General features: G+C 35.8%; 1 pseudogene; it reads right to left on the reverse strand.

The window, feature by feature from the left end:
• Positions 1-248: 248 nt before the first annotated feature.
• LOC123923045 lies at positions 249-14,080 on the reverse strand (annotated as a pseudogene).
• Positions 14,081-24,366: the final 10,286 nt, after the last annotated feature.

Here is a 24,366-nt window from a genome sequence, read left to right on the forward strand (position 1 = left end):
ATGGGTCATTAATAAGATAATACTAAATAAAAATAATAATAAATAGTAAATAATAATAATAAATAGTAAATAAAAAAAATAATAATAAATAGTAAATAAATATATAATGGCTAATTCTATTTATATTTTCATGATGAAAAACATGAAGAGTTTCAACTTCATAAACTTTATTTAGACTTGCAAAGATCACTAAAATTAAAGAAAATCTAAATAACTCCTAAACTAGATCCTATATTTTGTGTATCCTACTATAAGTCCTCACAAATAGCCTCAACAGCTAGCCTCTTCACCATATTTCCACAGTTTGTTGGCCCAAATGTTTTTTCTGAAACATCAATTGAGCATGAATCCTTGCCAACACATGCCTATAAAATCCATAGAACAAAAGCAATTAAATTAATAATCATCATATATCATACTTTATTCGGCCTTAATTATAAATAAAAGTTTATTTTTCAAATTTATTGAATAACTGATATATCTGATCGATAATATACATCAAATACACAAGTCATCCAATAAATTTAAAAAATAATTTTTTTGCTTATAATTAAAGATGAATTAGTATAATTTTTTTGCTTAATTATAAATAAAAGTCTTATTTTCATAGGCATTTCCACAAGCAGTTCCAACAATAACTGTTTGGAAATTTACTTGTGATGGATTACCACCAATTTCCTCAAACAAAACTAATGTGTTCACACCATCTTCAATAAAGTCACGACGAACATGGTACCTAAATTATTCAAAATAACATATTAATTGTCACACATTTATAAAAAAAATTTAATAACAGAAATATATTAGATTGAAATCGAAGGAGTACAAAGAGTATAAGAAGTACTCGAAACCAACCAACGAAGAAAATAACAAAAAGGAAAAAGACAAATAAATACATCCGATATGAAAACTAGTAAGTACAAACAAGGAGAAAAAACGGAACAAGCACGAACAACATTGTCACGCAATGGAGAACCAGAAGCACACTATACTGTCTAGAGTAACAAAAATCAGACAACCAATCAAACCAAGCACAATCCGCTACCCTAGTCCACCCGACAAAACACTATCGGCCCATCCTCGACACGTTTCATTACTTACTCATAGAAAGTACATGAATGACCAAAGATTATACCAATAAACCATTGTGGAGAATAAAATAATAATTGATTAACAAGATATAAAAGTGTATGAGATATGAGAATGTCAACTAACCATCTTTGTGAGGGTTTGCCACAATTGGTAACACATTTTGTGTCAGTATATTTGTAACGACCCAAATTTATTATTCACTATTTAAGTGTTTAATTATTTGGTGATGTGGTTTTAAGTAAGATAGTAACTTTAAGCTATTTATCGAGAGTTTTAGTTAACGCGCGAGTTAGTGAGAGTTAACGCGAGTTGGGTCAAGTTATTGGGCTTGAGGCCCAATGGGCCTTGTGAGTGGGTGAGGGGCGCCCATTAAGGGCTTGACATAGAGAGAGAAATTCATTTTTCTCTTGTTGTTGAGAAGTGTAGAGAGAAGGGAGAGCTCAAGAGCTAGGGCAAGGGGAAAGTGAAGAGATCAAGAGCAAATCTTCGAGTTTTCTTCGAATCCAGGTAAGAGAGTAGATTTCATATTCGTGGGTGATACGAGGAAGGGGAGAATGTCGATTTCTCCTCACCCGAACTTCCTCCACCCCATTTTCGTTTTAGTTTTGAATGGATTTTCTTAATAGAAATCGATTCTAAGGTTTATAACATGCTTAATATGCTTTTAACATGATGTATGAATGAATTTAATGGTTAAAAACGGAATTATAGATGATTAAACTCAAGAACATTGTGTTTTTGTGAGTTTTGAGTAAAAGTATTAAATCTTTACTTTTTCGATGTATTTGATGTAGATCTGAGAATCAATCCGTCCTTTTATGTTTATATATATGTTATGTACATGAAAATAAACTTATTTGGGATTTATAACATGAAAAATGGGATTTTTGGGTGATTTGGTGTGAAAAACACGAAGTTTGAATATTGCTGTCAGAAGGCCGTCGCTAAGCCTTCGCTTAGCGAACAGGTGGCGACTGCTGCTATCCTGAGGCCTTCGCTGAGCAACTAGAGGCCTTCGCTGAGCGACCAGCTCGCTGTCGCTCGCCAGAAGCTGTCCATGTACTGACTTTGTTTGCCATCCCTCGCTAGGCCGTCGCTAAGCGACCAGTACTGTGCAGAACATATTTTGTTGATGTTTTAAAGTGTAATTAGGCACTTGTAACATGGATTTAAGGTATCCTAACATGCAATTGGGTGTTTATAACCATGATTAATTGTATTGTGATGAATTGTTGATTATATTTGTGTAATATAATTGTTGTTGACGATTGTTAATGATGTTTGTTTAAATGTCAAAGAAGTATATTAAGGTGTTAATCAACTTAATAAAGAAGGATATTAGAGTATGTTATTCTAATAAAGAAGTATATCGAATTATGTTATTCGATAAAGACGTATATTAAGGTATAGTGCTATCTTAATAAAGACGAAATGTTGGATAGTGTTCCACATTATAAATGACGAGCAAAATGCTAATTGTGTGAGTGTGAATTCATGAATTACATACATGCATTCATGAATTGTTGATGTATATTGGATATTCCAATAAAGACGGATATCAGATTATATTTATCCGATAAAGATGAATATTAGAGGTGAGATACTCTAATAAAGACGATGGTACCACATTCATTAGATATGTCTAGGTGACATAGCATGAAGATTGTGGCATTAGATTGCATTAGGATATGTGTACATTATTTGATATTTGATGTGTGACACATATGTTTGCATTTATGTGATAATTGTTATGAGACACATATTTTGCTAAGTGTTCTTATTGTTATTCGATGGAGTGATGTTTGATTATAATGATCTAGAACTTATAATTGAATGATAGAGGATGATGTATATGTATAATGTATGATTATGCATGTTTTATGAAGAAGTGTTTAAGTACCGTTTTACTTACACTTATATTTTGAGTATGTTGTCTAACTCTCTTTTATGTGTTATGTGCTGGACCGTTGGGGGTCCAGATTCACAGGTTTTGTGATTTTCGATGTCAAGTCGTCGGTGAAGCTCTGCTCTGATTGTGACACGGGAAAGGGTTTTATATTGTATATAAAGTCTATTGTCTAGGTTGTTTTGTATAATCAATAAATATATTATTTGATTCAAAGATTTGTATAAACAAGCATTTTTACTAATTAACTACATTAGTATTATTTTGATTGAAGAGTGTAATGCTCGAACCATGACTTTTATAATAATAAACTTTGATTTTCCGCCACGTATTTTGAAAAAGATTTATCATGGTAGAATTTTAGTAAATAATGAGTTTGGGTGTTACAATTGGTATCAGAGCCCCGTTGTCTTCGGACTGTGTGGGTTATGTGTCGATCAGAGCAGGTCTGTGCAGTCAGACCAAGTGAGTGTTGTGTGTCAGTCGTGTTTGTCTAACAATTTTGTTGTGTTTGTTTTGTGAAATGACTTATGCTGTTCATTTAGGAACTATGAGTGGTGCGAATTGGATTAAATTATCCATTCTTTTTGTTGAGTAGTGGTGTGAGTGCTATACTTCTATGTTTATAATAGTTGTATATGCTTAGAGTGTAACCTTTGTGTAGTTTAAACTTGGTTGATTGATGCTTATTTGCTAATTGTTGACGATCCGGCATGATATAAAACTGCATGTGATGATCCGGCATGATATAAAACTGCATGTGATGATCCAGCATGATATAAAACTGCTTGTGGTGATGACAATTTGAAATAATTTTAAAAACTAATATTATTTCTTGAAGATTTTGGTGAAAATATAAAATTGTTTTCTTTTAAGTGAAAACTAAAATTTTTCATGAAAGTGAGAAGAGTAGGATGTTAGTGAATCCTTGTGTGTGTTTGTTATATGTTTTGTTTATAACATGTGCTAGATGATTATTAGGAACTTGAATTACTATGCGTTTTATGAGTAAAAACATGAAGATCTCATAATTCTATGTTGTGATTGTTGATGCATGATTTTAATTGTACTTTCAAGTCTATAATGATGTTATATGCTTGAAGTTTTGAATTTTGTGGATCGGTGAGTCGAGAAAATGAGATTTTAGTGGGCGTAAGTTCAAAACCGTAGCAGAGCACCCTGATTTTTGGATGTGCTCGCTAGGCGAAGAATGAACCTCGCTGAGTCTCGCTAAGTCTTGCTAAATCCTGTGAATGTTTCTGACTTATCTCGTCGGGAGCTCGCTAGTTTTGCTAAGTGAGGGAGCTAGGCAAGAATTTTATTTTGTTGATATCTTGTCCTAAGTTGATTAGATGTGAGATTCTTGTCTTCTTGTGTTTGTTAGGACTAGAATAAATGTGAATATGAATTATTGCTATGCAATGTTCATTTTTCTTATGTGTTTTGATTTCCTAACTTTGAAAAGTGAGGGAAGTATAGGTTACTTGGATGCTTGCATGATTTTGTGTAAGTGTTTAGGTATCGTGGGTTAGGTTTTGTCCCTTGTATGCGACATGCGTGTAAACGATGTCGATACTAGTTTCTTCTTTTGGGAAGAATATGTTTAGAGATGATAGAACCGTTAGGTGTGAGCACCGGAAGTTCTAGTGGAAGAGTACGAGTGAGTTTGAGGTAAGTGGGGGAGAAGGTTATATCCCTCCGAGATGTTTTGAACGTGAGAAGATTGGATGAGTAGAGATGTTCTTGAAGCGGAATATTCAGGAGTTGGTGACGTTGTTCGAAGTGGAATGAACGGGAGCAACGAGTTGTGAGAAACTACCAGAGGAGAAGTTGTCAGACCAAGTGATTAGCCGTAAGAGCGTCGGTGATATTGGTTAAGTAAGATAGCATTCGAGACGATTGAGGATCGTGTGTTGCACTAGAAGTATGAAGGCGTCATTTTTGTGGACCAAGGTTGAAGTACCTGTTTGATCGGAAGGAGTCGAATATGAGGAAGAGGAAGTGATTAGGATTCTTGAGGAGATGGTGATTTTGAATTAAGTTGTCATCCAAGTGGATCGGATGTTGTAGGGGATGCTTGAGTAAGAAGTTTTACGTAAGTCGTGCATATGGTAGTAGATTGAATTGGTTGAACAATTCGGAGTTCTAAGCCTAGTGTGCGAGGTGATTCTAGAAGAGGTTTGAGAAGCTTAGAGAAATAGACGTGAAGATTAGTGAACCGTTAGTGATAATTAATCAAGGAAAAAGAAGTCAATTCTCAAATGAGATTAGAATGGAATTAAGAGGCAGTGTGATAGGATAAGTATGATTGTTGAATTGTTGGGAGTAAGGATTGTATGAATAATCGAGTTTATTTGAAGATGGAAGTAGGATAACGATTCGAAGGATTTTATGAGAGGCTTGTCGAAGAAAGAGTAATTGGATTTGGATAATGACCGGACAATTGGTGTCACATGTTGAATGAGAACGTAGAGTCTTGGAGGTTGAGATGAAGCTAAGTGAGTAGTAACGTCTTAGAATGATTAGAAATAAGAAAGTTAGCCGTTGAAGAACGTGCAAAGGATGAGTAGTAGGAGGTCATGTTGGAAGTGACTTGTGTTAGGTGAGAGTTTGCGAAAAGGATTACCGCACACATGAGTAGATGTTGTGTTTGAGCACATATAGTAAGGAGTTGAAGGCGATGCCTAAGGTAAGTGTCGGAGAGCATTTTGTAGTGCCCACAAGATAAGAGTGAGTAAGTATTTGCTAAGGAATTTGGATTTATGGAATAGGAAAGTCGGTGGAGACTAGTGTTGTTAGATGCATCGTGGATGTTGGTGTAGTATGGTCATAATTGGTGATAATGAGGTAAAGGATTTTGAATTGTTTCATCATGGATGATGGAACGGTAGTGATTTGGTATATAACTTAAAATGTATTTTTGGACGAGAATTTTGGAAATTTTCTAGAGATGTCATATTGGGAGTAGACAAGGAGTCATTAGTAAGAGTACTAAGACAAAAGTTGATTAGAATTTGATGGATACAATTAGATCGTATGGCGAATATTTGGAGCTTTGTAGATTTAATTCAAGAGTTTGATATTGGTATCGAACGTACTAAGGAAGAGTTAAAGATAGCTATCCATAGAGAGATGATGATTGGTAGAGGTCAGAGGTGAATAAGAAATCGATGGGTGAATAAACGGAGAAGAGTATGTTTGTTGCAATGCAAGATGATGAGGAACATGGATAGATGGATTATGGGCGAATTGAAGATGTCGTTTGAAACTAATGAGATAGAAGTTATGATGGTTTGGTGAACCAATTTTAGGCGGTAGTCTAATTTTGAAGTAATGAATTGCAAGGGATTAAGGAGAAGTGGTGTTGGAAAATGTTTGCGTTAAAGAATGTAAATATTGGTTAAGAGATGACTTGGGAACGAAGTAGTCGTATTGGGATTCGACTCAATGACTAGAGTTATGTGAGAAAATGAATTTGACGGTTAGAAACGATAATTTCTAGGATGTGTCGAGGAAGATTTGAGAATGTGGGTCATCAAGTGATTGTTGGAATTGAATTATCGAGTGATATGTTTGGAATAAGATACGATATGAATAAGTGATGTAGCACAGTTAAGTGATTCATGAGGGAATCAAAGATTTATGAGACTTATGGAATTGTGAAAGTATTCCACGGAAGTATTTTTCGGAGTGTGTTCGTTTAGTTGTACTTGTTGTGGGTAGCATTATGCGTACTGTAGAATGTGAGTCTGTGGATGTTTCGTGCGAAGTTGACGTTTTAGCGGTTTGATAAGAATGGTTTATGCCGATATCATGATTGTTGACTATCTATCGACAAATTGAGGAACTGGCCGTCCTTGATCTCTTGTTGATAAATAGACAAAAATTGTGTTGGATGGGATAAACTAATTTTGTCAAACTTGGTAATGTGTAGTGTTTTGAGCGTTTCGTTGGAGGGTCGGATACAGGAGTTATCCGGAGTTGTTTTAGTAGCGTAATTTTCGAGGGCGAAAATCCTTTTAAGTGGGGGAGAGTTGTAACGACCCAAATTTATTATTCACTATTTAAGTGTTTAATTATTTGGTGATGTGGTTTTAAGTAAGATAGTAACTTTAAGTTATTTATCGAGAGTTTTAGTTAACGCGCGAGTTAGTGAGAGTTAACGCGAGTTGGGTCAAGTTATTGGGCTTGAGGCCCAATGGGCCTTGTGAGTGGGTGAGGGGCGCCCATTAAGGGCTTGACATAGAGAGAGAAATTCATTTTTCTCTTGTTGTTGAGAAGTGTAGAGAGAAGGGAGAGCTCAAGAGCTAGGGCAAGGGGAAAGTGAAGAGATCAAGAGCAAATCTTTGAGTTTTCTTCGAATCCAGGTAAGAGAGTAGATTTCATATTCGTGGGTGATACGAGGAAGGGGAGAATGTCGATTTCTCCTCACCCGAACTTCCTCCACCCCATTTTCGTTTTAGTTTTGAATGGATTTTCGTAATGGAAATCGATTCTAAGGTTCATAACATGCTTAATATGCTTTTAACATGATGTATGAACGAATTTAATGGTTAAAAACGGAATTATAGATGATTAAACTCAAGAACATTGTGTTTTTGTGAGTTTTGAGTAAAAGTATTAAATCTTTACTTTTTCGATGTATTTGATGTAGATCTGAGAATCAATCCGTCCTTTTATGTTTATATATATGTTATGTACATGAAAATAAACTTATTTGGGATTTATAACATGAAAAATGGGATTTTTGGGTGATTTGGTGTGAAAAACACGAAGTTTGAACATTGCTGTCAGAAGGCCGTCGCTAAGCCTTCGCTTAGCGAACAGGTGGCGACTGCTGCTATCCTGAGGCCTTCGCTGAGCGACTAGAGGCCTTCGCTGAGCGACCAGCTCGCTGTCGCTCGCCAGAAGCTGTCCATGTACTGACTTTGTTCGCCATCCCTCGCTAGGCCGTCGCTAAGCGACCAGTACTGTGCAGAACATATTTTGTTGATGTTTTAAAGTGCAATTAGGCACTTGTAACATGGATTTAAGGTATCCTAACATGCAATTGGGTGTTTATAACCATGATTAATTGTATTATGATGAATTGTTGATTATATTTGTGTAATGATGTTTGTTTAAATGTCAAAGAAGTATATTAAGGTGTTAATCAACTTAATAAAGAAGGATATTAGAGTATGTTATTCTAATAAAGAAGTATATCGAATTATGTTATTCGATAAAGACGTATATTAAGGTATAGTGCTATCTTAATAAAGACGAAATGTTGGATAGTGTTCCACATTATAAATGACGAGCAAAATGCTAATTGTGTGAGTGTGAATTCATGAATTACATACATGCATTCATGAATTGTTGATGTATATTGGATATTCCAATAAAGACGGATATCGGATTATATTTATCCGATAAAGACGAATATTAGAGGTGAGATACTCTAATAAAGACGATGGTACCACATGCATTGGATATGTCTAGGGGACATAGCATGAAGATTGTGGCATTAGATTGCATTAGGATATGTGTACATTATTTGATATTTGATGTGTGACACATATGTTTGCATTTATGTGATAATTGTTATGAGACACATATTTTGCTAAGTGTTCTTATTGTTATTCGATGGAGTGATGTTTGATTATAATGATCTAGAACTTATAATTGAATGATAGATGATGATGTATATGTATAATGTATGATTATGCATGTTTTATGAAGAAGTGTTTAAGTACCGTTTTACTTACACTTATATTTTGAGTATGTTGTCTAACTCTCTTTTATGTGTTATGTGCTGGACCGTTGGGGGTCCAGATTCACAGGTTTTGTGGTTTTCGATGTCAAGTCGTCAGTGAAGCTCTGCTCTGATTGTGACACGGGAAAGGGTTTTATATTGTATATAAAGTCTATTGTCTAGGTTGTTTTGTATAATCAATAAATATATTATTTGATTCAAAGATTTGTATAAACAAGCATTTTTACTAATTAACTACATTAGTATTATTTTGATTGAAGAGTGTAATGCTCGAACCATGACTTTTATAATAATAAACTTTGATTTTCCGCCGCATATTTTGAAAAAGATTTATCATGGTAGAATTTTAGTAAATAATGAGTTTGGGTGTTACAATATTCACCACGATAGTCACAAGGATCATCACTACAACCATCATCATCTGCATTATAACTAGGCCAAATTCGACCAAGAGAATGACCATTCACCCAAGCATAACCTTTTCCCATACCTTGCAAGTCAACCACAATAGGGTCTGATCCTAGAGGAGGTTGGAAAGTTGTCTACAAATCATAAACAAACACAAATTTGAATTTTTAGTCAAAAAAAAAAAAAAAAACTAATCCAAATTTGTCAGTAATTTTTTTTTTCTTTAGTAGTTTAGTGACCAGAGTTTCACTTTAGAATTTCATCGCTTAAGGTGAAACTCTGGCGCTTGCATATTGCAATGCTTCTATCAACTGAGTTATGATTAGAGGACTAAAAAGAAATTGATTTACCTTGTACCAAGTGAACATCCTATTAATGGGTAGATGATGAGATTGCCATTTGGAAGAAGCAAAGAGTGAATCTTGACTGAAGAAATTGTTTTCCCAACCATGTAACCCTATTTTGTATGTCCACTTGTGTGATGATAGATCTTTAATTATGGTCTCATCACCATTTTTACCAATAATCTCAATAGGATTAACAAGTCCATCTTGCCATTTATCAAATTCTTTCCCATAATTCTATTATTTAAAAAAAATAGAAAAGTCATCATCCATTCAATAATAACAAAAAATAGCTCGTTGTTAAAATTCCGTTACCACTACAAGAAAAGTGGGCTGTAGTGTTAGCGTCACGACACTGACAATATTAGAGTCACAGTTATGTCTGTTAAATGGATAGCTCCAGAACAGTTTTGTTGTAGTGTACGCAATAGTGCTTTAGCGTCCGTCACTATAGCAACTATTTGCCAACAGTTTTGTCACTATAGCGGTGTAGTGTCGCTATAGTTGCTATTTAACAACACTGATTTAAATAATTATAATTATGGGACATGATTTTGGAATGTTTTATACCTGAAGTCCTACGGTAACACTAAGAAGACTGATATCATTCCTGCCATGCCTCAACTTTATTTTAGTCTCAAATTGATCATTGTGAATTCCATATGTAGCCCAATGGGAACCTGTTGATAAACAAATTATAGAAATCATGACACTTTGATAATGTTATATATAATGTTACATTTAATTAGCATCTGTTACATTACCAATATGTTCTCCATTGACAAATGCATGAATTACATGGCCAGTGCCATTAATCCTAAGAGTCATATTTTTTGTCCAAACTGGATCCTTATGATCAATATCAAGCCTATCATTAAAAGATGAATAAATTATTGTTAGTGATTCACATTTGAATTAAGGAACAAAGAGAGATGAAAATTAGAGAGAAAATTAAGAGGGTATCATCACTATGTCACTACATTATTTACCCACAGTCTTAGTTTATTCCATATAAACAGTGATTCGAATGTGCTTAAAATACATGGTTGAGAGATAAAATCGTCTGATGTGGCTTATGCAGCCGTACACATGAATGAAAATCACACCACAATTGCAATGTGATACGGTTACAAAGGCTACCATATTAGCAACGGAGGACTGCAATTTAAAACCATGGATTAATTACCTTGTCATGTACCAAAGGTAGTCACTGGAATCATTAGCAGCATTTTTTTGATCAACAATTGTATTTTGAAAGACATTTGATTTCCCCAACAGAGCACTATGAACATTCTCTGCTCTCCATACCCACTTCAAACCCTTTGGTTCATCTTCAGCTTTGTTTTTTCTCTTTACCATGATGGATGTTTGAACATTTATCTGATTATCAAAATAGTCATAATCAATTAATAACACAACTAGCATGTGATCTTAATTTGAACAATTTGAACTGAAAAAGGAGATTTTTTTTTTTTGTAACAACAACACTTCTGATCAAAGGAGTGTCCGATAAGTGTCAGTGTTCAACACTAGTACATGTATTAGACATGTCAGTATTAATGTATTATATTCGGGGTTCGTGTATGTGTTTATATGTCATAGTAAGAAAATTACCTTGGCAGTGTTATACTCTTCAGTTTGACAGTTAGGAAGAAGACTGACAGACCATGCAGGAACATTATATGTATTTCCTCTAAATGTTACCGTGGCATCTGTGGTAGTGTTGCTGTTGGTCAAGAAGCAACTTGATGAACCATTTGTTGCATAAATAGTAGCCTACAAATTGAAAGCATATAATAAATAATAATAATATGTCATTATAAATGTGATTGTTTTTTCATTCATTTTACCTTCACATAGTTTCCTAAATCAATTTTAGATACGTTTCCATTAGTAAGACTATTCTCCATTGACTTCAAAACCATGTGAAGTTCTTTTAGGTGACCCCACTTTGGTTGTGCAATGTTTCCTGCAAAAAATTTAAACAAACATTTATTTTGTGAAAATCTAAAGATAACAAATTCTAATCTAAGATAAAAATAAATTGATGTAGTCACCCTTTAATTTGCTACGAATTATAAGAAAATTAATATATTCAATAATTAGAGCTTAATTTTTATAGAATGTAATGTATTTGGTCCATATTATAAATTACATATATTAAACATTTTTTTTTTTGAGTTAGATAATCTAGTGATTAAAAATTTCACATAAAATACTATGTTACTATCAACTGAACTAAACTCACCGGACAAATACATAAATATTCTATAAACCTAAAAGATTAACTTTGTTTTTTTTATAAGGACCACAAAGATGAAAAAAGTAGTTTTTTTTTTTATTTTTTTATTTTTAAAATAATATAAAATTGTAACAAAAAGCTCCAAATTGATGTAGGTACCAAAGTTATTCATCAAGTGGGGCATCATAATCATATGAAGTGGTAATGTATGGTCCACAAGCTGTTCTACCAAAGTTAGTTCCACCATGATACTGAAAAAATAAAAATTTATATGTACATGAAAAAGTTATCTTCAATATTATCTAAAAAAATCCAAAAACATTAATAATTTGGACTCTAAATTTTTTTTACCATATAGTAGTTTTGGAATGTGCCTCCAGTTTCAAAAAACCTAGCCATTGAATAGGCAACATCTTCTGTAGTTCGATGTGGATCTTTCCCACCCCAGTTCTTGAACCTTTAAAAAAAATTAATTGAAAAATAAGTTTTTCAATAAATTATGCTACTAGTAAAAACAATTTTATTCTATTATTAAAGATAAGTAAGTTGATCAAATTAAATAGATAATAGATGATTCAAACATACCAGCCAACCTAATTTTCAGTCCACATCTTGGGACTATTAGGATTATTGGGCTCAAAGTCATGACAATACCATCCATTACAAGTATTGATCTAGAATTCAATTAATAAAAATGTTGTTAGTTTCAATATAATAATTCTCAGATACTAATCCTTATAAGAAAAAGTTAGAATATTTGATGTATAATGTATCCAAAAAATAAATTATTTAATGTATTTAGTCTATAATATAAACCAGATGTCATCATGTCACAAACATCATATGAACCTAATTTTTTTTCTTATAATAATGGCCGGAAAAAGTATTAAATTTAATTTATTTTTTTTAATGAAAAGATTATTATTTTTTAAAATTATAAAACATAAACTTACCATTGGTTGAGGAGCATCAGGTTGTTGGCACATAATCCATGGGACACCAATGTTGAATGACTCAGCCATCTTAGCACACCAATCTATATAAGCTTTACCATCATCCCCATAAACAAACATAACATTCCCATACTCAACATTCCCATACTCATTCTCAATCTGTTGTTATATATGAATTATTATTATCAATTAGTACATAAACTTAGCATAATATATAAAGATTATTTATATTAAAATATTTAATTAATTAACTAATTACCTGAGATAGAATTATGGGACCACCTTGTGAAGCAAAAAGTTTCTCCTTTTGTACCATATTCACAATCAAAGTAGTGAAATTTTGCATTTCATCCTAAAGACTAATATCACCAAAGAGTAAGAAATAATATTTCACTAAGAAAAACCTAAATCTCAATTGTGTCATAATAAACTTAAGAACATTATTTTTTTTTAAACAGAATTAAGAAAAAAAAAAATTAACTATTTACCATATAGACTTTTATTTGCCGTCCAAATCTCCATGCCAGGAAGATTGTGAACCCACACAGGAATTCCTCTAAACATAAAATAAAATTAAGAATTTATTGTCATAATCAAACAAAGTTGATTTTGAAAATTTCAAAACATGAAACAAAAAATCACCCCAGATAGGGTTTAAGGTTAAACTAAATAGAAGTCGGAACTGAGTTGGATCCTCTACTCCATTATTAAAAATAAAATCACAATTAAATTTAATTTAATTTACCCATAATTCCATTCAGCACAAACATAAGGGCCAATGCGAAGCACAGCAAAAAGTCCTTCATCTTGAATAGTCTTGAGAAATCTAATGAGATCATTATTGCCACTAAAATCATACTCACGACGAATTGGTTCATGTGCATTCCAAAAAACATATGTTTCAATTGCATGCAATCCACCTTCTTTAGCTTTTTTAATCAAATCAGGCCACATCTAATAATATAAAATAAGTAAACAACATTTTAATTAACTTATTTAAATTAATAACTACTTCCTCCCATTATAATTATAAGAAAAAAAAAATCATATTTTAGATTCATTAAAAAACTGATGTATTATATTTAGGTTAGATATATCAGTTTCCAATGAACTTAAAAGTGATATTTTGCTTATATTAGTGATATAAGGAAATACATATATAAATATAGATGATCAACCAGGTTGTTAGAAAAAAAAAATATTTATTATAATGACCTGAGGTGTGCTTCTAGGATAATGAATTGATCAAGAAATAAGAACTCTTCTTTTTCCATCAATTTTGATGGCTCTTCCATCATGAGTTACTTCAACTGCATTACTGACTAAGAAAATAAAACAAAGTAACAAAGAAATGTACACAAAATATTTTTGGGAAGCCATGTTTGTTTGTGAATTGTTTGCTCAGTGTGTTTCAGAATGAAGTAGTGTCGGGATCTTATATAGCATGGTAAAAAAACATTAAATTTGTATTCATTCTTATCCATAAAAAATTATGTTTATCGTATAAGCGGTGAATATCCTTTGTTTGAATGGTTTTTATCTGGATGATTACTGTTCTGGTAAAAACTCAAAGGGGGTTGTATTATTGAGTAAATGGTGTGATTACACTTGGTTCAATCCCAACAACCCTGGGAGTTTTATAAGTCAGAAAAAAGGATCCCTTTACAAATGAAAGTAAAGAGCTATTTATAGAGCCTCTAGTCTTCTTCTCCAAGTAAGGGTTCCTAAAAATCCGGTCCTTAGCATCTTCTTCGGTGGTATAGCGTGAAAATAGGGATGAAAACCTTGGTCTCCAAGCTATGGCGGTTGTGGGAAGTTGGTTTCTTCCTTCCCAAGTCAGTTGCTAACACAGGGAAGAAGAAGATATTTATAACAATACGGGATTCAACTTCTGGGCGTTGCCCCGCTATCATTAATCACGCCCGGGGCTTCGTGTCGCCTAATGGGTATTTAGGATTTACTTGATTTGGGCCTATTCTCCTTCTGATATTCATTGGGCTTACTGGTTATGTCCTTAAGCCCATTGCCCAGTCCACAGCCCCCCAAGTACGAAGTCCAAAGGAGTGAAGTGCTTAAATATGATTCAAATTTCCCTCTAAAATTTTTGGCGCGAGGTGAATCTTGTCACGTCCTTACCCATTTTCTAATGCACGTTGTTCTATTTACACCATGTTTATTAACCGTTTCTCCACTTCCTGCAGCCACGATGAGATTTTTCTTCTATAAAATGGAGCATTCGATGCTGGGCTCAACTCATCACATTCTCATCTGCTTGCTTGAGAGTTTTCTTTTTGCAGTATGTCTCCCAAAAATCCTCCCTTTGAATGTGGTCAATCCCCTGCTTCCCCCGTCATCAAGCGGCTCCGGCGTATGTTGAACCTGAGTACGGAGGACTTAATGGACGATTTTGGTGAGTTCTCGGAGTTTGTCAAAGAGCTTAATGATTATTGCTGGAGGTTGACCAAGGAAGAGAAGCGTTTTCTTGACAGTGTGCTGCGTCTGGAGAAGGAGTTGAAGGATAGTGCATCCTTTGTGATTGCTGTGGAGAATGTCAAAGAATGCCATGCCGAAGTTACCGAAGCTGTCGACAGCCAGATAGAGATCACGAAAGAGACCATGGGTGTGCAAGAGGAAATCTTAGGAATATGCTTTAACGAGGAGCGGAGAGTGGACGATCGTCTGGCGCTGCTGAACAAGGAGATGAAGCCGCTTGTGAAGAGGAAGAGGGCTCTTCAAGGCGAGATTAGGGATGATGTTGCTAAGTTGATTTCCAGGCGCCATTCTTTGGTGGACCTTTTGGACAAGCAGAACGAGCTGAGAGAGGATCTGAAGCCTATTGAAGAAAACATGGTGAAGGCGAAGAGGGTGAAACGGGCACTGGAGGAAATGCACCGTATCGCCGTCGCCGATGCTGGTGAATTGGGGAGTTCTACCATGCCATGAAGTCTTTACTTGCTTGCTCTTTTATGTCTTTTTTCCTATGTTTGTAATTTGTTTTCGTATCTTTGAACCTTCGTTATTTTCATTCTGTTTCTTGCTTCCATTGTATTTCCTTTGCAAAAAATTTGAATATTAAGCAATTTCCTTTCCTTATGTGTTGTTCTTTTGTTCCTTTTAGTACCGCCTCCCTTTGCAATCTTTAATAACTAAGATGGGTCAAATTTTTGACTCCTTGGAAACGTAAAAGTGACATTTTTCGAGACAGTCAAAAGTTGGTGGTTACGACCGTCCAAGCATTTATTACTATCGTTAATAACGATGTTAAGGTTAGAAATTGACTATAAATATCACCTGATAAAACTCAAATTTATATCAACTTGTTTTGAATCATCACGATGGAAAAGAACAATGCCAAAATGCCTGCTGCTGAGAAGTCTCAACCTCTAACTCCACTCGCTCCCGAAGGTCTAAAGAGGTCAAAAAGGTGGAGGTTATCGTTCTTTCCTCGGATACCTCCGATTCTGGTAGTGGTGATGAGGATTACGTTTCGTTTCTGGAGACCTATATTCCTCCTGAGCTTCGTGCTTCTTCGTCCCGTGAAGAAGAGGGGTCCCGGGTCACCGTGGAATCCAAGATGACTTTTCCTGAGCCTGCGCAGAAGGATTCGGAGTCTGATTGACGAGATTTAGGACTAGGTCTTTCTTTGTAATTTTGCTTTCTATCATTGTACCTTTATTTTTCAAAATAAATAAAGATTTTTGGTCTCCTACTGAATTTATTGTTCCTATGTTTCGCCTTCTCCTTAATCTTGAATCTTTTCCTTTTGGGCGTTTTCCCTTGTTACGCCTTAAACAGGGCGAGGTTTGTATCCTTGGCGTGGTTATTCTTGAGGCGCGTTGTGCTTCGAGGTAGTAATTTGGCGACTTCGATTTCGCCTTTTAGGATAATAACTATTTGACGATAAATCTTCCAAGGTTTACTCTCGGGATACACGCTTTTGACACGTATTTAATCCGACGACGCGTGCGTTACCTCTGACTTCAACTTCTGGACTTCAACCAGCCGAAAAGGTTTCCCTCTTTAAATAGTATCTCCGTTTCTCTTTCCCTTTACTTACTTCTTCTCGCAAATCCGTATTCTTTTTCGCATATCCTTCTTCGATCCTCCAGCAAGCCTTTGTTCAACGCTTCGTGTTAGGACGCTTCCAGTTTATTGCTCCAAGCTTTGTCAATTTCCTAAGGTATTCTTCTTTTATACCTTACTCCTTTTCGCCGATTTGGTCTGTCTTGAGTAGGAACCCTAATTTTCTGATTTAGGTTTAAAAAGATGGTTATTTTGAGGGAGTTAGATGATAATGAGGGGAGGGTTCCTATTTCTTCTCCTAGTTATCTCGAATGGGCGCAACAAGTTCGCGCCCACTATACTAGGGCTAACGGCGTTCTTAATAGCCGAGGGTTTTACTCGGAATTATGGGGTTTTGATGTTGGGAGTAGTAGTAGTGATAGTGATAGTGATAGTAGTAGTGCTGATAGTGGTAATGACAGTGATTGCGTCATAATCTCCCCTTCCTCTTTCACAGGAAAGCGGAAGAATCCTTGTCGAGATCTGGTTGTTGCTGGTTATACTCCCGTCACCATGGAAGTTTCTTCAAAGTATACCAGTATGGAAATGGTGAGGAGCTTTAGGAAAGCCGTCAAGCTTTCTGACCCCTCTCATGAAGACTCTATTATAACCGAACCCGTCAGAGAGGACGAGTTTGTATTTTCTAAGAATGACAACCCGCCGCATTATTTCTACCTTTATACTGGCGTGATCCAACCCCTCAACATTTGGTTGCCTTTTACTCCCTTTGAGGCGGAGATATTGAAGGTTCTTAACGTCGCCCCTACCCAACTCCATCCTAATAGTTGGGCCTTTATCAAAGCCTACGAGGTAATGTGTTTAGGTTTCGAACTGGAGCCTTCAATTGGCGTTTTTTTCTCTTTCTACCACATAAAGAACTTAAAACCTCAAACTTTGGTCTCCCTTAGCAGTCAACCTAACCGTCGTCTTCTGAATCTATACGCTTCCAACTTCAAGAACTTTAAGAATTCTTTCTTTCGGGTTCGTAGTGATGAGAAATTTTCTGACTTGATGTATGATGAGGTTGATGATCCTCTATTCCCTTTCTACTGGACCGATAACCCTAGGCTTATCAAGGGTGCTATCTTTGAGGCCTTAAGCGATTTTGAGCAAGATACCGTCAACTTCCTTGACTCCTATGCTCTTATGGATACCGCCGACATTCTTAGGTGTGAGGGTAATAGTGAAGCCCTGACAGAGTATTTACGTAAGTAATGCATTTGGTATTTTTCTACTTCTGTTTAATGTTGATCTCGCCTAATTACTAACTTGTGTTTTTTTTTTTGTCTCTTTTATTTTTGCAGAGAGAATGAGGACTATCTCTAATGAGGAAAGATTGGCGTTTTTGGCAAAGGCTCGCCAACAGAAGGCCAATCCTGTCGTTACCGTGGTTGATCCGTTGAAGCAGCTGCAAGTGGAGGAAGCTGCTATAAAAGAAGGGCGGAGCAAGAAGAAGCATGAGGGGCGTATCCGTGTCGAGATCCCGGGAAAACGGCTTCTGGAGCAGAGGGAAACGAGGGTGTTGCTCCTCCTCCTTCCAAAAAGCAAAAGGTTGAGAAGACTACTCAGAAGGCTGGGGGTGCTGACAAGGGCAAAGGCGCGGCTTCCAGTTCTTCTCAGCCTCCTGCTCAAGACGCTGAAACCGCTGCGCCCCTTTCCTGGAGCTCCTTCGATCCTCTGGAGTTTATTGAGAGAGGAGTAACCATGGTGGGTGACATGACTCGCTTCACCAACACTTCGACGGAAGACCTGAGGAAGAAGGCCTTAGAGTATGAAGTCAAGGGTACTCTTCTTAATTATCTACTGACAAACCGCCAGGAGCAAGAGGTTCTAGAGGCGAGGCAAAAAGTGAAGATGGTTGATGATAATCTCGCTGACATTGAGAAGAGGTATTCTGAAACTAAGGCAAAGCTGGAGGACGACATCAAGAAGCTGAAGGAAGAACGGGAGGGCGAGACAGAGAGGCTGAAGAAAGAGTATGAGGAAAAGCTGTCTAAAGTTAAAGAAAGCTATGCCGCTTCGGAGGCCAAGCTCAAGGAGAATGCTGCTGCCCAGGATGAGAAACTCTCTAAGCTATCCAAGGAGAAGGATGAAGCGGTACTGTCTGTTGGGACCTTAGCTGATGAGAAAGCTAGATTGGAGAGTGATGTCACAGAGCTTCAGCTCTATGCCGCCAACCAATATGACGAGGGCTTCTCCTTTGCTATAGAACAGGTCAAGCTTCTTTTTCCAGATCTCGATGCTAAGCGCCTTGGCGAAGCTGATGCAATGAATCAAATTGTTGACGGCAAGCTCGTTCCCTACGTTCCTCCTCAGTGAATGATCTCTTTTGTAATGATCTTGTTTTTGTCCTTCTGTGGCTTTTTTGTAACTATCTTGTATGCCCTTTTGTGGCTTTAAACAATTTCCCCTTTGTTGGGTCCTTTATTAATTTCTTCATTCGCCCTTAAGTCTTTTCTTCATAATTTCGCGGATTGTTTTGATATGACGCCTCTTATCATTCTTGCTTTTGAAACTTTTACCCCTACACCTGTGATGTCTTTGACAATTTAACATAATTGTGAGTTGTTTGAAAATAAATTTATACCTGTTGCCTTTTTGGCGATTGTAGCTGGTATGGCGATATGTCGCCTTGTTTTGAGTGCGTGCAAGCTTTTCCTGTTGGTGATATTGATAATCTTGCCTTTCTTCGCTGTATGTTTTCTTTTTATGACGCCCCTTACTCGTAAGGTTTACAGGTAGCGCCAGGGCCTTTCAACCTTGTTTTATTTTTCTGTTTTTGACGTACCCTACTCGTAAGGTTTACAGGTATCGCCAGGGCCTTTCAACCTTGTTTTAATTTCTGTTCTTGACGTCCCCTACGGGTGACGCCAGGGCCTTTCAACCTTGATTTAATTTCTGTTCTTGACGTCCCCTACGGGTGACGCCAGGGCCTTTCAACCTTGTTTTAATTTCTGTTCTTGACGTCCCCTACGGGTGACGCCAGGGCCTTTCAACCTTGATGTAATTTCTGTTCTTGACGTCCCCTACGGGTGACGCCAGGGCCTTTCAACCTTGTTTTAATTTCTGTTCTTGACGTCCCCTACGGGTGACGCCAGAGCCTTTCAACCTTATATTTTCTGCAAACAAGCTTTGGTACATTAGAAGTTCAACAATAATAATATATGAAAAATAAAACAAACGAAAATGATACCGTCGTGGGCGGTTTGTTGCGGCGCTCCTCGCCTAGCAAGAAAAACAATTATGTTTTGGCGTGGCGAGACTGAGTTCCATTGCGGTAGTGATCATTGCAGAAAATGCTTCAACCTGAAATATTAGTTGGCGGCTTCTATCTCGCCGAATGGCATCAATGACCAATTGCTTGTATTTTGTGATAACCTCCGTTGGGGCAATGAATCATCAACTTCCTGTAGGACCAAGACTTTTACATTGATGGGGAATTAATAATAATAATAATAATAATAATAATAATAATAATAATAATAATAATAATAATAATAATAATAATAATAATAATAATAATAATACATGATGGAGAATTAAGGAGTAATAGTAGCACATTTAACAACTATTTGCCAAAACTATAGACCAGTTGAGACTTGAGATAAAGAAGTAACAACAGAGTGCCAACGTGAATACTAACAATAAAGTGTTCGCATGGATAGAAAGATTGATTCAGTTGGGACCAACCCTTTAAAGACAAATCTAAATCAGAGATAGTAAATTGAAAATGTAAATTTCTGACTTAGCATAGCATTTTAGCAGCCGTGTGCAAATTATTAATGTCTTTCATACATATCAAATATAAAATAGATCAGTTTTCAAATCATCACAAGTAACACAAAATCATGCATTTCATCCTTTAGTTAATTAAATACAGACTACAGAGATACACCATAGCAGAACAAAACTATACAATTAGAATAGCCAAAATTCATAGTTCTATGAGCTTCACTTCAACCTTATTTTAGCCCAGTTTAAAATAAATGCTTGTTATCATGTCTTACTACCAATTTTAAGTAATATAAATCACCGATATAGGTGTCGTTCTTGTGGCTGAATAGCAGAATATAACTAATTTGTTATAAGTGATGACTTGTGGCTGAATATGTGACTAATTCTTCACAAAATATAAGTAATACGGTATTATGAATGCAAGTAATTATCATGCTAATAAAAGAATTTTAAGTTTTAACCAATATGTCATGATTGACGCAATTAAAAAGTTTCAGTACTCCCTAATATTTATAGCTTATACGAAGCCATAAAGCTGGTTTCAAAATTCGTATCAGCAAATAGTGTTTCTTTGAGAATAATCAGAGTTTTAATTCCTTTAATTATTCATATTTGTAAATCTGTTATTTACTAATTATATACTCAAAAGTCAATAGCTTGATTAGTGGAGAATCACTAAGGGATTTGTTACCTTGTTTCACTCCAAATTAAGTTTATTAAACCTGTATATATACACTGGTGTAAACACTAATAATAACAACAATTATCATTTACGTATTTACCTTGCCATATGGTGTCAGTTGGACTCTGCTATCTCTACGGGATCACACCCCTGCCGTAGCTAATGTTTTCTTTATATTCACTTTTAACGTATACAAGGTTTCTATGGCTATACATATTAATTTCTTCTTTTATGCCTAAAAAATACTTTGCCAATTTCCATCAAGTGGGATGGATGCTTTTACGTCCAATCTGAACGAAATACCCTAGCATTTTTTTACGTTTTGGATTTCATGGATAACCAGTTTGTGGTGCATAGCATTGATTATTGAAAGGAAACGGATAAATTGATAAATTTCAATCAAGGAGATTTAGAATGATATCACCTGGGTTTGTGCTACTGTACTGAATCTGATGACTCTTCGAGGAGTCCTATTACCAGCGGTAAGGAATGCTTTGGCGACTACTTTCGTGTCACAGATCGGTAGCCGACCAGGTTTTGGTGTGGCCGGGAAAAGTTCTACCGCAGCTCTGGACGCCGACATCTTAACAACCCATTTACTCCTCATCTCCTTCCACGCTCCGCCGTCGATACCATGACCACCGGAGCCGCCGATGACGCTGCTTTCTTCGTATCCATTCGTGGTTATCGTTATTTCCGTGTTCTCCAGCCATGTGGAGATGTTTGATTTTTGTCTAGTTTGATGTGGTAGGCTGGGATCAAATGTTTTTACCGCAGCCCCACGGTGGGCGCCAAAATGTTCTGGTAAAAACTCAAAGGGGGTTGTATTATTGAGTAAATGGTGTGATTACACTTGGTTCAATCCCAACAACCCTGGGAGTTTTATAAGTCAGAAAAAACGATCCCTTTACAAATGAAAGTAAAGAGCTATTTATAGAGCCTCTAGTCTTCTTCTCCAAGTAAGGGTTCCTAAAAATCCGGTCCTTAGCATCTTCTTCGGTGGTATAGCGTGAAAATAGGGATGAAAACCTTGGTCTCCAAGCTATGGCGGTTGTGGGAAGTTGGTTTCTTCCTTCCCAAGTCAGTTGCTAACACAGGGAAGAAGAAGATATTTATAACAATACGGGATTCAACTTCTGGGTGTTGCCCCGCTATCATTAATCACGCCCGGGGCTGAAGGTGTGAAAACACAAGAAGGGGGGGGTTGAATTGTGTTTTAGCTAAGTTAAAACTTTTTCAAGTTCTTAACTCAACTACGTTAGCAGCGGATAAATAACACAAATAATAACAAGATAGAGAGAGAGAGATCACACAAGCAATTTTATACTGGTTCCTCTCACAAAACGAGAGTAGTCCAGTCCCCTTGCACTTCCAAGGGATTTCACTATAATCACACAAGATTACACCTGCTCAAGCACACAAGCAAGAGACTTCTCAACAATGCTCAAGCACACAAGCTTAAGACTTCACACTTAAGCACACAAGCTTAAGACTTCACACTTAAGCACACAAGCTTAAGTTTCCTCAAGTAATAGTAAGGTATATGAAAATATACAAAAGCTCTTAGATGAACCTAAAGAGAGCAAATACAAATAGTACAGAGTATTTGGCTAAAGTGCAAAAACACTTGATAAGAGGTTCAGAGCTTGTATATCACAGAGTTCAGAGTTTGTTCAGCGCACGTTCAAATCTTGATAATTATATATGTTGTAGCTGAATCTTCTAGTATATATACCACTAGAAAAGAGTCGTTGCAAAAGGACCGTTGGAGTTGATAATCTTTTGTCTTCAAGCAGTCTGTCTTGATGCAGTTTGGTTGTATCCAAAACTAAGAAAGAGTTTCAGGTACTTTGACTACTGCAGAGTAGACTTTCCTTATTCAGCTAACAAAACTGAAAACCCACGTTCTCAAGTTAGGACAGACAAAACGAGAGTAGCTGAACTGATCAGGCTTGAAAGGTCCTTTTCTCCATTGGTAGAAGAGTTGACTGGTGAAGGGAATCTTCACAGCTTTCAAAGAGATCTTCAGAGGTTGATGAAGCTTTAGTCACTTATGAAGTTCTGAAGACTTCATCATCTGAAGGTTGTAACTTCTGAAGTCCAACATCTTCTGAGCACTTGTGAACGTCTGAATTCACATCCTCTGAACTTTACTCAGAGCTTATCTGATGCTTGTATCTGCGCACTTAAAATAAATTTTTAGTTCTTCCAATTTGTTAATTAATACTTTGTTATCATCAAAACCTTTATATATTTAGGGGCAAACATTTTTAAATCAATTTTTGTTCCAACAATCTCCCCCTTTTTGATGATGACAAACATAAGTATTAATTGACAATTGTTGTTAAATTAACTTATCATGTTTCTCTTAGGTTTGTGAGGTTTGCAAGCTCCCCCTAAGATTGATACTCCATAAAGTCTGAACTTTATGTTTTATCCATGATATTTTAATTTAGTATAAGATTAAGATGGTTTGAAATAAAACAAGTTTCATATCTTTCTTCAGAGTGAGAGGTTTGCAAGCTCTCCCCCTAAGTCTCATAAGGCTAAGTTAAAATTGCACTCTTAACTTATCCTTACTTATGAAATTTATTTTAGTTTCAACTAACTTAGTCTCCGCATTAAAACACGTAAAACAACTTAAAAGTAACAACTTTTAATTTAACGGATAAAAGCGAGATAAAAGGCGTGGTTTCAGTTTTGGAACTTATCAATTAATGCGTAACTACTCCCCCTTTTGTCATTATCAAAAAGAGAGAAGTTTAGAAAACCAAGACAGTCAAAAGAAAAACTTGGCAGTTACAAAGATGAGTTAAAGTCAAAGAACAGAAAACAAAGCTCAATAACACGTTATAAAAGGGAAACGAAAACCACAGATTCTTCACAAAACATTGATCAAAAGCAAGAATCAAAAAAAATAATGAGAAGATTCAGTGCGCGTTTAGCAAACAAGAAGAGAGAAAAACGCGAGAAAGAAGATCAGAAGAATGAAAAAGAAAAAACGCCACAAGAAACAGAAATCATTGACATCTCGTCAGACTCAGAGTCTGAGGAAGAGTATATGGATGAAGATTACATAGAGTATCTGGCTAACTTAATTCCTGAAGAAGAACAAGAAGCTGAAGAAGAAGAAGAAGAACACAACCCAGATTTTGAGCTCATTGAGCTATCTTCAGATGAGTCTGAG

Source organism: Trifolium pratense, linkage group LG4, assembly GCF_020283565.1.
Source record: "Trifolium pratense cultivar HEN17-A07 linkage group LG4, ARS_RC_1.1, whole genome shotgun sequence".
Lineage (NCBI taxonomy): Eukaryota > Viridiplantae > Streptophyta > Magnoliopsida > Fabales > Fabaceae > Trifolium > Trifolium pratense.